At 40.6% G+C, this 15,291-nt stretch overlaps 1 protein-coding gene across 1 annotated transcript in view; it reads left to right on the forward strand.

Moving 5' to 3' along the window:
* CTNNA3 (catenin alpha 3) overlaps positions 1–15,291 on the forward strand; it is a 453,492-nt gene that overhangs the window by 95,378 nt on the left and 342,823 nt on the right. The window lies entirely within an intron of this gene.

Here is a 15,291-nt window from a genome sequence, read left to right on the forward strand (position 1 = left end):
CTCACCCTTTACATATTTGTAAACATTGATGAGGTCACCCCTCAGTCTCTTCTCCAAGCTAAAGAGACCCAGCTCCCTCAGCCTCTCCTCATAAGAGAGATGTTCCATTCCCTTAATCATCTTTGTAGCTCTGCACTGGACTCTTTCAAGCAATTCCCTGTCCTTCTTGAACTGTGGGGCCCAGAGGGACACAACATTCCAGATGCGGCCTCACCAAGGCAGAGTAGAGGGGGAGGAGAACCTCTCTTGACCTACTAACCACACCCTTTCTAATGCACCCTAGGATGCCATTGGCCTTCTTGGTCGCAAGGGCGCATTGCTGGCTCATGGTCATTGTCCTGGGTTCAGCAGTAGCAGTCATGTTTCTCCTTTGTGGTAGCTGGTGCAGTGCTGTGTTTTGACTTCCAGCCTGAGAACAGTGCTGGTGAAGCCGATGTTTTCAGTTGTTGCTAAGTGATGTTTACCCTGACCAAGGACTTTGTGAGGCTCATGCTCTGCCAGGGAGGAGGGGAAGCTGTGAGGAAGCAGAGACGGGGCGCCTGACCCGGGCTAGCCAGGGAGGTATTCCATACCACAGCACGTCATGCCCGGGGTGGGGGGTAACTGGGAGTTACCTGGAAGGACACGGGCTTCCGGGTGGAACTCGTTTTCTTGGCCGGTGGTATCGTATTCTCTTCCCTTGTTATTTTCCCTTATCATTGTTGTAGTTGATAGTAGCGGTGGTGATTTGTATTGTACATTGGTTGCTGGACTGTTCTTGTCTCAACCCGTAGGAGTTGCACTCTTTCGATCCTCCTCCCCGTTCCTCCAGGAGGGGGGAAGGGGAGAGCCCCGGTGATGGGGGGGACAGGGACCTCGATTGTTGTCAGCTCGGCACCACTCACTGGGAGTGAGTGAACAAGTTACCTGACTGGGTTTAAACCATGACAGTCATCCATCCACCAGGACCTCCAGGTCCCTTTCCCCTTCACTACTGTCCAGCAGGTCAGCCCCCAACCTGTACTGGTACATGGGGTTGTTCTTCCCCACGTGCAAGACTCTACACTTGCCCTTGTTGAATTTCATCAAGTTTCTCCCCGCCCAACTCTCCAGCCTGTCCAGGTCTCACTGAATGGCAACACAGCCCTCTGGTGTGTCAGCCACTCCTCCCAGCTTAGTATCATCAGCAAACTTGCTGAGGGTACACTCAGTTCCCTCATCCAGGTCGTTGATGAAAATATTAAACAGCACTGGTCCCAGCACTGACCCCTGAAGGACTCCACTAGTCACAGACCTCCAGCTAGATTCTGCCCCATTGACCACAACTCTCTGCCTTCTTCCTTTCAACCAGTTCTTGATCCACCTCACTACCTGATCATCAAGACCACACTTCCTTAGCTTATCTATGAGGATGCTGTGGGAGACAGTATCAAATGCCTTACTGAAATCAAGAAAAAACACATCTACCGCTCTACCATCATCCATCCACCTAGTTACTTGCTCATAGAAGGCTATAAGGTTGGTCAAACATGACTTCCCCTTGGTAAAGCCATGCTGGCTGCTCTTAATGACCCCCTCATCCTTGATATGCCTAGAGATAGTGTCAAGAGTAAGTTGTTCCATCAGCTTTCCAGGGATGGAGGTAAGGCTGACCGGTCTATAATTACCCAGGTCCTCCTTCTTGCCCTTCTTATAGACCAGCGTGATGTTTGCCATCCTCCAGTCGTCAGGCACCTCACCTGTTTCCCACGACTTACCAAAGATGATGGAGAGTGGCTCAGCAATGACTTTCGCCAGTTCCCTCAGTACCTGCGGGTGTATTCCATCCAGACCCATCGATTTATAGATGTCCAGATTGCTTAACTGATCCCTAACCCAATCCTCATCTACCAAAGCAAACTCCTCCTTTATCCTGACTCCTTCCGGGGCTATAGGAATCTGGGTACCCTGGGGAGAGTCTGCAGGAGTAAAGACAGAGGCAAAGAAGGCATTCAACACCTCTGCCTTCTTTATATCCTCTGTCTCCAGGGCACCCACCTCATTCACCAGCGGGTCTATACTGCTTCTTGTGTTAGTTTTATTCGCTATGTATTTGAAGAAGCCCTTTCTATTGTCCTTGACCTGACTTGCCAGATTGAGTTCCAAGGAGGCCTTAGCTGTCCTAATTGCTTCCCTACATCCTCTAACAGCTGTCCTATATTCTTCCCAAGTGGCCAGTCCCTCCTTCCATAATCCATAGATTCTCTTTTTCCGTACGAGTTTGCCCAGCAGTTCCTTGTTTAACCATGCTGGTCTCCTGGCTCCCCTACTTGACTTCCTACTCATTGGGACACTCTGATCCTGAGCTTTGAAGAAGTGGTCCTTGAATGCTGACCAACTATCTTGAGCTCCTTTACCACCTAGTACCCTTTGCCATGATAATTCCCTTAGCAATTGATTGAAGAGGCCAAAGTTTGCCCTTCGGAAATCCAGAAATGTGGCCTTGCTAGGTATTCTATTCCTCCCACACAAGATCCTAAACTCCACCATCTCATGGTCACTGCAGCCCAGGCTGCCATTGACCGTCACTACTTCAACCAGACCCTCCTTGTTGGTGAGTACCAGATCCAGCAGCGCTCCTCTCCTACTTGGTTCGTCCACCATTTGCATTAAGAAGTTATCATCAGTGCACTGGAGGAGCCTCCTAGACTGTGAATGACTGGCTGTGTAAGTCTTCCAGCAAATATCGGGGTAGTTAAAATCCCCCATAAGGACCAAGGCATGGAGTTGTGAGGCTGCTTTCAATTGCCTGTAGAAAGCCTCATCAACTCCTTCGTCCTGATCAGGAGGTCTATAATAGACCCCCACAACTGTGCCACCCATACCAGCCTGTCCCTTAATTCGCACCCACAGACTTTCCACTTGGTCCTCATCTGCCCCTGGACAGAACTCAATGCATTCTAGTCGCTCTTTCACATAAAGAGCAACTCCACCACCTTGCTTTGCTGATCTATCTTTCCTAAAAAGGATATAGCCATCCATAACCACATTCCAGTCATGTGAGCTGTCCCACCATGTCTCTGTAATTGCCACCAGGTCATAACCTTTAGACCGCACACAGACTTCTAACTCCTCCTGTTTATTCCCCATGCTGCGTGCATTGGTGTACAGGCATTTCAGGGAGCGAGCTGAGCACGCTAGTGGCACCCTTGGAAGGTGGGAGGCCTTCTGGTCTTCATTAATACTAGAACATTGCCCCACTAGTTCAAACCCAGCTACAACCCCCTCACAGTTCGAATCTAACCTAGAGCTCTGTGAGTGAGCTCTACTAACTCTTGCCCAGGTACCCTTTTTCCCCTGCAGGACAGGGTTTAAACAATAGGTTGAGAGTTCTCCCTAGTCTGCCATTCTTCAAGCCCTAGCATGTTTCTCTTGGGCTTGTCCCCAACAGGCCCAGTTATGTCCCCTTCCCCCTTCCTGCCTAGTTTAAAGCCCTGTCAATGAGCCCTGCTAATTCCTGCCCCAGAAACCTTCTCTCCCTCTGGGACTGATGTATCCCACCTGCCACCAGCAAACCAGGTGTCTCATATAGCAGCCTATGATTGAAAAACCCAAACCCCTGCCTTTGGCACCAGTCCCATAGCCATACATTAATCTGCAGTCTCTTCCATGGTGACCATGATCTATCTGGTCGATCGGTCTGTCTACATCTCTTTGCACAAGCAAGCAGTCCTTCCTCCTCCTGTGCTCCAGTCGAGTCCTCTTACTCAGGTGGTCACCCCACTTGCCTGCCCGCACAAACTGCCTCGCTGCGCTCCTGGTTGCTCGCGCTCCCTGGGCAGGTTTTTAACCACTCACAGCTGCCGCCGAGCCTCCTGGCCTGCCCCCGGTGAGTCAGCTGTTCATGAGAGCTGAGCTGCCGGCTCTTGGGCAAGTCCTGTTGAGGACTTGAGGCTCCCTCCTCAATGGCTTTTGTTGCTCTGAGTTGAGGCTCTTGGATGCTGATCTCTCCCCGCTCCACTCTGGTGTTGCAGGCATCCTCTCTCAATCTACTCACCTCAGCAATTGACCCATTGAGATATATCACAGTTTAAACCACAATTTTTTTCCAGAGCTGAAAATAGAATTGCTGACAGTGAGGAAATTAAAGTGGTTGATGGGCTGTTTACACTTGACCAGTTGTTAATGAATTCTCACTATCCTGTTAGTTTGTACTGAAGTAATACATAAGGCAACCTAGAAAATGGCCTGAAGCTCCTAAAACTACAAAGAAGAAAAATTTAAGTTGTTGTGATGCTTTTGACCTATGAGTTGTGATATGTGACTTTTGATATTCTGGAATGATGTGATTGATAATATGATTTTTGTTACTTGATTTTTTACTCGTTACTGAATGTTACTGTATGTTATATTTTGGCTCAGAGGCAGGAAGAAAAGTTGCTTATTTTCCTTGTTTGCCCCTGTAGCCTTTGTTCAGGTGGAGCTTTTTCAGAAAGAAGGGAAAATGCACTTCCTTTGAGAACAGCTGAGCATGCTCAGCTGAGGGGAATTTCTGGACTTTCCTAAGCTAGGGACTGGTAGCTCTTGGAGGAGACTTCAGAGAAAGAAGGCGATATTTCTGCGGACCCTGAGGAAGTTTTATAAAGTTACTGCATCTCAAAAGACCTCACTGAGAATTCTTAGCCTGAGAACAAACTTGTAGGAAAGGAAGGGTATGTGATGAGCACAAGAGAGGCTGGCTTATACTTCGATTTTTTTTAGTTTCTTCTACCCAGTGGCTCAGGTTTTTCACTTTTTCAGAATTATGTTGCAGTAAGGGGTACTTTGATTTCAGTGGATTTTTGATTCTCCTTTTTGATACAGTGAAAGTGAAGGAGGTTCTGGTCAAGGAGGCTCCTGATAGCCATTTCTCAGTGACACATAAAATTTAAGTTCTTAAATCAATATATGGTTTCATTGTGAGAAGGAAGGAGTTACCCTCTCATCAAATAGTCTATTTTAGAAAATGTCTCAGCTGCAAGTGAGTATTTAGTTATGAGATTAGCTTGTATGTTGTGGCTATTGCCTATTGCTACATAAAAGACATTCTTATCTTCATTGACAACTCTTGACTATCATCAGTAGAAGTGCAGAAATCCCACTACTTTAAAAGGTCAGATGCTCTAAAGCCAATGGATGAACGTCAACTGATTTTAATGGAGCCAGGATATCATCTTCTATCAAGGAGTTAAGCTCAGCTCTGTGGATATAAAAACACAGCTGTGTAGCATCTGGTAAAAATTAGGGGGGGATGAGGGATGGGGGAGTCATATTGTTTAAGAAGTGTGGTATGTATTTAGTATTTCATGCTGTGCTTTTCATTATCATCTGTATTGCATGACACCCATGTATATTGTAGTGTTTTATACACATTCTTTGAAAAACATACTTGATATTTTTGTTAAAATACAGTTCTGGTTATATCTTTTGGTTGTAATTGTGCTGTGGTTTTGATGTTTTGGCATTCTGTGCAGTTTGGCTACAATTTTCTTTTACTGTTAACACTCATGAGGCAAAATGGAAGAGTTTCTGCAAAGCAGAAGGAAGAAATTGCTGTTTGACCTACTGTTTACACAAAATCAGTAAAATGAAAAGAATGTTGAAAAATAATGTGAATTCAACCTGTTATCCTTATGCATTTTTAATCAGTATTTTCTGGCAGATGAAATTTCCAAAAAGGACTAGACGCTGTCTCTTTTGGCCTCAAACTGCATGTAATTATTCAGAGTATGCCATTTCTCCTTGTAGGAAGCCTTATTACCCACAGGCAAATGTAATCTATTATCTTTTCCTTCAACAATTCCCCTTTTCCCTCTACCTCAAAAGATATCAGAAAAGATTTATAAGGTCCTGCAGCCCACAAAACCTGATTCATTATCCTTAAATCAAGTATAACTGATTGCAAAGCTCTTATTTTTAAAAGAATTTGGGGAGTGTTTACAGTTTTTGGTATGCCTTTTCTAAAGGTGAAAAATGCATTTCTTAAAACTTATTCTTTAGAGAGTTATTGCTGCAGAGTAATAGCTCATTTTGTCAATAGAAAAATAATGGATCTACCTTGAGATGTCCAAACAGAATGAAGTATTCAAGCTCAAAAGATAACATCAATTTGGGTAGAATTGTCTTAATATATATATATTCTGTGACTATCCTTCTGACATAACATCTTACCTATTTTTACTGCTGTGGTGGATGAGGTAGACAGCTTCTTGAATCTTGATGTTGTGTTCGCTCCTGTTCCCAGAGGCTTAAATCTGATTTGGGGCTAATCAATATGAACAAGCAGCTTAATTTGTGCCTTCACATTTTTGTTAATTTCTGCTTACTTATTTATCTTAATCTGTTACTATAATGACTAGTTGCACATTTTTTTTTCAAGTCCTTCATAGTTGAATCATTTTGGTCTTCCTTTTACATCACTTTTTTATATTGTTTTGTCTCTCCTTCTCCTGTATAGATAGAATCAATCTTTTTCCTAGTTGGATTTATTTCCTAAAGTTTGTGGCATAGGAGATAATGTTTTGCAGTGCAATGCTGATTCATTGTTGGTTAGCTTTAATGGAGTTACTTGCTTTGTGTGAGAAATAACTGTAAGAATCTAAAGAGTTCTTAGTTAGCACATTTCACCTTCATTCTTAATTGCTGGTTTGCTTATTTATCTCTTCAGTCAGACAGTGTAAACAACTTACAAATGACTTATTAAGTGACAGACAGTATAGACAACTTGTAAAGAAACTCATACTATTTCAGTTTAGAAGACCTGTTGATGCTACAATATATATGTTAAAGACTCCTTTTAATAACCCTTGCTTAGTTTTTACATTATTTTAATTTAATTATTTATTATTTTTTATTTAATTATTTAATCCTCATCTCCTACTTTAATTAGTGCATATTAGCCTGTACGTCCTTTTAAAAAACAGTGTTAAATATCTTCTATTCTGGATCCCTGTAATTTTTTGAGAATATTTTATTTTGTTTCTGTATCGTAACTTAGTTGTATCTATGTTGTTTATATCCTCTTTCTTAGCATCCTCTCTCAGGAGTAACACTGAATTTTCTTTGCATTGAAGTAATGTCGTTTTTGCTAGCAGTGTGTTTTATTTCAGTAACTTATATTTTTGTGGTGTTAGCATTGCCCTTGCATAAATTTCCCCCTTCTTCCAAATTTTTAGAGGAAAAACACACAGTCTTACAATAGGCCATTAATTCTTACTTCTGAAAGCTCAATTTATTCTTTTTTCTAAGAATAATTTTGAGTTTTAGTAAGGTACTTCTATTTTACATGAAGGAATCTTAGAATATAATTTAGCAGTATAAATTATCTGAAATCAGTTCTTAATTTCAGTGTGTTTCTTAATATTTTTGCAGAAAAAATTAAAATATCTTGAGGCAAAATGCATGCAGGTAGGGAAGAAAAACATGACCAAGTGCCAAATCTTGTGAAAATGGGAGAAAAGACCATAAACAATTTACATTTGGGTTGTCATTTTAAATTTAAACTGTGAGATTGATCCTGCAGTGCAGAACAGAGGCAGATCTTTATCCCTGTTTGGGATCCAGTTGCCTTCAGTGAAATTCTTTGTAGACTCAAGGAATTATTAAAAAAAAAAAATTAAGGAAAGCCTCAGGAAAAAAGTAGCATAGAAATGGCTGTATTTACACGAGACATAAGATAGGATTACAAATCTTGTTTTACAAATCTTACAAATTATAACATCATAAAAATGGAAATAGAAATGTAATCATTAATGCTGATTCCCAGTCAGGTTAATCAGTTCCATTCCTATTTAAGTGTATTTTTTTTTAAAGAAAAATTAAAAACCCCATGTACCGTTCATCTTCACAAGCAGTACACCTGTCTTTCTGAAAGCTCCAATACTGGAAAATATCTTACTTTCTTCTCTTAAAACATTGTGAGACTTTCAGTCAGTATGGCATTTTCCAAGTACATATAGGTGTAGACCTTGAAAGCTACAAGTAGCGGTTAAGTTAGGCATAAGGAAAATTGTTCTAATAACAAGAACATTTAAGCATGGATACAGGTCAATGTAGATACTGTGTTCACCAAAGACTGAAGGTTTCTGAAGAAGCTAGAGAAGCATCTCTCATAGTAAAGTTGATTTTGCTTTGAGGGAGGACATCATGTTCACCCCTTATAGTTCCACTTTTAAAGTCTGTGTTGTGATCACATGATAAAAGTGGAATTAGGACAGCTTATACTGACATCCAATAATCATCTGTATTTAAGGCCTTAGGATGCAAACAGATAAAAAAGAAGAACCCCCAAAACAAAAAAATACCCACCAAAACCCAACACCACCGTGTGTAGTAGTAGAATGAAAAAAAAAAAAAGTTTATTAGTATGCTACAGCATTAGGGTATTTATGAGTTTATATTTGCAAGGTGTAGTGGTGAAGTAAAGGGCACTTAAATCAGACAAGACTGAGCATGCAGTTGGTAGGCAGCAAACCTCTTCACCTCTGGAAGTGGGTACCTGAAAAGCATTTACACTTCCCCCCATCCTCCAAGTTTGAACTTGGAAAAGGAGGCAAGTTGCAGAAGTGTAAGTAGAAGCAAGATGAACTGTTGAGATAATGGTACAGCAGAAAGCAAGAAAATCAGATTGTCATTAATCTTATTTGCGTATTAAGATATACCATTGATAGCTGTATTTTTTCCTTTTCTTGCAAATGTGAATAAGGGTTTTAGATAGTGGAGACTAGGCTAATCATGTGAGTTTAGAGGTTCTTCAAAATGAAGTTACCAACAGTAAGGTGTAAAATGAGGGTGCATCATCATTACTAGCAAAATAAATCAGATTATTTCTTTTGAAAGAATAAATTACTAAAACCAGTATTCAATATGAATGGTGCAGGTAATGGCTTTCCAGGCCTCATTTATGACACACACTTGTATAAAACTGCTGAAATGAAGTGCACAGTGCTGGAGGGAACCATCATTTTTTTTTAATGAGTATTCTCATCCCTAGATAATGAGGTTTTGTTGTCTAAGATTCACAGAATTAGTATATTCCATGTTTAAATTATTTGACTTTCAAATATGTTTCACTTTACAATTACATTAGATAGACCTACTGCTGAGTTGCATCCACCTTGAAAGTCTCTTTTGTTATGGAATACAAAGTGGAAGGTATTCTATGCAAGTTGAAAAAACCTGTATTCTTATATAACTGAGCATTTTAAATTCCTTTAGTGTTTATTACAATAACATCCGTCCTGTTTATGTCAGTTGACCTAAGGTAATTAATAAAGCAGTGATCAAACATCAGTGTTAATCCAAAGAAATTCGATACTAATACAACATTAATGCTCACTTTTATAATATTATCATCCTGACTACAGTGGTGACACTTTGAAGTGTCCACTGTTATGAGTGTATTAGAGCTTTAATATAATAGGATCAGGTATAATGAATTCAATGTTGCAGGCTCATTTGCTGTTACACAGCGGGTGCTACTTTGTACTTGAACATCTAAAGAGACATTTTTAAAAATGAGTTATTTACATACAAAATTGATGTTGATAAAGGGGAATATAAGCTCCATGCCATGTGAGATTGTCATAGTTGTACATGCTGCACTTCATCTTACATAAAAATTCTTGGCAAGATTCTAGTGGCAAAATATTAATTCCTTAGGTGTTCATTAAAATGCCATTAATCATGAACTCTGATGATATCCAAGTTTAGATTGGATATAAGAAGGAAATTCTTTCCTGTTAGGGTGGTCAGGCACTGGAATGGGTTGCCCAGGGAGGTTGTGAATGCTCCATCCCTGGCAGTGTTCAAGACCAGGTTGGATGAGGCCTTGGGTGATACGATTTACTGTAAGGTGTCCCTACCCACGTCAGGGGTGTTGGAACTAGGTCCTTTCCAACCCTAACTATTGTATGATTCTATGATTCTATGTTCACATTGATTTATTTTGAAACTTTTTAATTAAAATTGATCAGATTCTATAATTAGATAGAGCAGCAAAATGGTATTTGGCCTTGTTACTTTATAGTAGAACTGTTATTTCACTTAAATCTTAGAATTTTTTGAAGAATTTAATGAACATCTGCTTTTAAATATGGATCATACAATCAAACTTGCATCTAGTAAGAGTTTCATGTGTGTCTTTCTATGAGGAAAAGTATTTTGCAATACTTTGTAGGAAATGGGCTTATTTTTTGTTTACCTTTGTGATGAACTTGAAAAAGCCGAAATAATATTGTACTTTCTGGTAAGATTGATCTTGATTTAGAATCCATCTCTAAGGGTAATCTGATAAGTAAATGTACAGGCTTTCAGCTTATGTCTGTACTTTAGAGGACTGGATGGATGTTATTTAAGCTATCTGGAAATTGGCAGTCTGTCATTAGTAAGTATGTGATAACCATATTTTGCAAGCCCTGGTCCTCATGGGAAACTTCTATCACCCCAATATCTGTTGGGGGGACAGCACAGCACAACATAAGCAATCCGGGTGGTTCCTGGAACGCGCTGATAATAACTTCCTTCTGCAACTGGTAGAGGAGCGTTGGCTTGTTGAAGCAGTTACTATGCTGAACCTTTTTCTCACCAATAAGGAGTGTCTGGAGAATGTGAAGCTTGAGGCCAGCCTTGGCTGCAGTGACCATGAAATTTTGGTAGGTCAGTGAGGAGGGTGTGCAGCAAGCTTGCTATACTGGACTTCAGAAGAGCAGACTTTGGCTTCTTCATACATCTGCTTGGTAGAGTACCATGGGATAATGCCCTGGAGGGAAGAGGTGCCCAAGAAAGCTGGGTGATATTAAAGGGTCACCTCTTCCAAGCTCTGGATGTGATGCATCCCAACAAAGAGGAAGTTAGGCAAAAATGCCAGGAGGCCTGTGTTGATGAATGTGGAGGTTATGGAAAAACTGCAGTACAAAAGGGAAACCTGCAGAGGGTAGAAGTGAGGATGGGTAGCCTGGGAGGAATACAGAGAAATTGTCCAAGTAGCCAGGGATATCAGGTTAGGAAAGTTGAAGCCAGACAGAAGTAAATCCAGCAAGGGACATCAAGGAAATGCTTGTCTAGGTACGTCAGTGGTAAAAAGAAGACTAAGGAAAATGTGGGCCCTCTCCAGAAGGAAATGAGGGACTTGGTTACCCAGGATATGGAGAAAGCTGAAGCGTTCTCTGATTTTTTTGCCTTGGTCTTCAGCAGCAAGTGCTCCAGCCACACTGCCCAACATAAGAAGGATGTGGACCTGTTGGGTTCAGTTCAGAGGAAGGCCACAAAGCTGATCAGAGAGCTGGTGCAGCTCTCCTATGAAGACAGGCCAAGAGAGTTAGGGTTGTTCAGCCTGGAGAAAAGAAGGCTCCAGGGAGACGTTATAGCAGCCTTCCAGTACGTAAAAGGGGACTGACTGAAATCTGGAGAGGGACATTATACAAGGGCATGCAGTGATAGGACAAGAGGGAATGACTTTAAACTGGAGGAAGGTAGATTTAGATTAGATTATCATTACAAAGATAATCTGTAGTAACAGGAGAAGGGGGAATGGCTTTGAACTGAAAAGAGTGTAGATTTAAATAAGATATTTATTGTGTGGGGGTGGTGAGACTCTTTACTGTGAGGGTGGTGAGACACTAGAACAGGTTGCTCAGGGAAGCTGTGGATGGTCCATCCTGGAAGTCTTCAAGGCCAGGCTGATGAGGCTTTGAGCAACCTGGTCTAGTGGAATGCATCCCTGCATTTGGCAGGGGGTTTGGAACCAGATGTTCTTAAGGTCTCCTCCAACCCAAACCATTCTATGATATTTCTGTTTCAAAAATGGAAGTGAGAAATGTTGTTATTACACTCCTCTATCTTTTATTTCTACTAGAACAATGAAGAGAGAGAGTTTTCCTGTCAATGTAAATTTACTTCTGCAGGACTTGTGAATGTGACAGATTTATGTGGTTTCAGAGAAGTCGTGCACACATTCAAAGAGTGACTATTAAGACACGACATTTGGCTCAGTAAGTCCCAGACCTACAAATTGTTGGGGACCGCAGGGGCATTCTGGGGAAATAATGCTGGGTGCTTGCTCCATTCTTTAGTTCTTTGGGTTTCATCTTTTGGCTGCTGTTTGGGACAGTTTATCAAGCCTAAATGTACCTTTGATCTGATGAAGTAAAACCATTATTATGTTCATTACAGTTATTGATGCCTTTACTGGTAAGAATTGCCTTCAGGAAGCCCAGGCCCCTAACACACATGCAAAAATCTGGGACAAAAAGATCTTTCACTCAGTAGAGGAGGATCAGTAGAGGAAACATGAGTTGTACTGTTCTGTCTCATCTGTTCAACAGACTACTTTTGCTAGACCAGTTGGGAGCTAAATATAGCTGCTTTTATTTGGCACTACCCAGGATCATGTAATTTGTTTACTTTAACCATCTTTGAGTATCTGTATTGCTAATAAAAGAATTTTGAGAATTTATTGCAGTTCTGGAATACTGGAATGTAGGCTATATGTTTCTACTTGGTGATGTTGCCCTTTCAGTTTTGTTTTGATTTATCATTCACATTGTGGTTTTTGCACAATTTCTGTTCCCTTGTCCAACCTGAGGATTGCAAATAACAGTAAGAGATAAAAAATGCCGTGAGAGGGAAGGGGAGAGATTGAGTGGCTGTCAGTGAAGCACACTGGTACACAAGTTCTGAGGTAGGTACATTTTTTTTTTTTTTTCCACTCTGTGTTGCAAAAAATGTCTGATGTTTGTGAGTTAATTCTGAAAATTGTGTATATTTCTTGGTGTTAGTGGTAGCTCTCAGATGTCTTGTGAATAGTTTGTGCAACACCTCATACTGAAAATTTTGATCACTTTTTAATTGAAGCAATCATCTGCTTTTTTTGTACAGATGTTATTTTGGTGTTTGTTGTTTTTTTATGTCTTGAAACAATTGCAGTAATTTGTCAGATTAATCACTAATTTTCCTATATATCGCCTTCACATAGGACCTCCATTCAGATACCTGTGCTCAGTTTCCTAATGGGTGTTTCAGCCCTGTAAATGGCTGTACAGGCATGATCCAGTGATGGATGGTGTAAATTATTTCTTGTAGCTAGATTTATTTTTAAAATTGTCTGTTTTTTTTTTTATTGATGGAAGTTATGCTCTCCATCAGTTTGTATTTTGCAAGAATAATGAATTCACCCAGCTTTTTCTTGATGAAATGATCTACCAGTATATAGTGGTGTCACTTAACTGTAATACTGAGATTGATGCTGTTGGCTTACCTCTATTTGTGGTTTATGGATCTTATTGCAAAGGGAAATGATATATGAAAGTAACCCTCTGTAAATAGATATTTGAGCCCATAGGCTTGGCGTACTTTCTTCTTGCTAACTTGTAGCTTAGAAGACTGGGGCTGTATTAGGTGATACTTTTTTGTTTTGTCCACATAACTAAAGCATTTACTATTTCTGTGCATGCTGAGTCAGTATATTTTGCAATTACCTGTAGAAAAGCAGGTGTACACACACTGACATAGAACGTTGTGAGTGAGTCCATGTTTGTGTTAGCTTAACCTAGTGTCCTAGTTTTGGCTGGGGTAGAGTTGATTTTCTTTGTAGTAGCTACTGTGGGACTATGTTGTAGATTTGTGCTGCAAACAGTGTTGGCAATTCGGGGGTGTTTTCATTATTGCTGAGCAGTGCTTACACAGAGTCCAGGCCTTTTCTGCATCTCGCACCAGCCCATCAGCAAGGAGGCTTGGGAGTGAGCAAGAAGTTAGGAGGGGACACAGCTGGAGAGCTGACTTCAACTAACCAAAGGGACATCCCATGTAATATGACATCTTTCTCAGCGCAGAAGGATGGGGAAAGAAAAGGAAGGGGAGGGACATTTGGAGTAATGGTGTTTGTTTTCCCATGTAATGATTATGCGTAATGGAGCCCTGCTCTCCTGGAGATGGCTGAACATCTGTCTGCTGATGGGAATTAGTGAATGGAGTCCTTGCTTTGCTTTGCTTGTGTGCACAGCTTTTGCTTTATTTATTAAACTGTCTTTATCTCAGCTTGTGAGATTTTTCACTTTCTAATTCTCTCTCATCCCTGACATGGGGGAGTGAACAAGTGGCTGTGTGTTGCTTAGTTGCTGGCAGGGGTTAAACCAGAACACATTTTTTTCATTATAGTGATTTTTTTTTTCAGGGAAGGTACTTACCTGCCATTTAGTTTTCTTGAAGACAGTCATCTTGTTGAGAATAGCAGATTTCAGGTTGATATAGTCCATTAAGAAAAAGGTATCCAGTTATTTGTACTGAAAAATATGTTTCAACACATTTAAATTTGGGGTTGGCATGTATTCGATCGCTGCATTTGGCCGTGGGATGTTGTATCTGTCATTCAGAGCACTGGTATGTCCCATTGGGGTCACAGAGAGCCTGGCACTACAGCGGGCACTGCAAATGCCCAAAAACTGGATTGTGATAGTGTGGCAGACCTGTGAGGTGCAAAATCGTTGGTGCTTCTGTGACCATGCCATTGTACCACTTGTGTATTGATATGTTGGTCTGAAACTACAAGTCTTTCAGGAGAGGTCCAAGACAAACCAGGTTCATTAGTGTATGCTTCATCATTGAGGGAAAAAAAAAGAAAGAGAAACATTTGTGTGTGTGTGAATACATACCCAATTGTGACTGTTTAACTAGATAATGTCAAAAAGATTTTGTCACTTGGCATAAGAAAATATTTTATCATGTTCCTTATCCTAGGTTCATTAGAGTGTCTAACGTTGAAAATAGTCATGTCATACAGTTCTCCATAAATTAGAAGTACCTGGAGCCTTTGAACATTGTGCATTTTGAGTAACTGCATTGGTGCCAGGACCACTTCTGAGCACCATAAATATCTGAGGGCAGTGGGTCAAAGTAAAGAATAGGGAGGACAGAATAACTGAAATAATCTTTTGGGAGGATGATATTTGATCCTAACAGCTCAGGCTTTCTATTATGACCAGCATGCCTAAACATTAAAACTTAACTTCCATTGAAGCAGTTAACTTCTTCCTGCTGTACAAAAGTCACTCGGCTCCAGAATGACACCTGCATTTCTGGTTTAATGTTATAATTGGCAAAATGCATTTTGAAACTGCGTAGTAAAATGCCAGCACTGTAGAAGATTACCAGAAATCCAAGAACCCATGTAGAAAAGAAATAAGAAACTGAAGTATGGAGGTTTAAGATGAGTCTTAAAAAGACAAGTAATGTTTTGAATAGCAAATAATTTATGCAAAATATGTTACAAAATCTAAAATGCTAAATAAACATCCGATA

Source organism: Pezoporus occidentalis, unplaced genomic scaffold (genome assembly GCF_034315485.1).
Source record: "Pezoporus occidentalis ecotype Australia unplaced genomic scaffold, CSIRO_AGI_Poc_V1 ctg41, whole genome shotgun sequence".
NCBI lineage: Eukaryota > Metazoa > Chordata > Aves > Psittaciformes > Psittacidae > Pezoporus > Pezoporus occidentalis.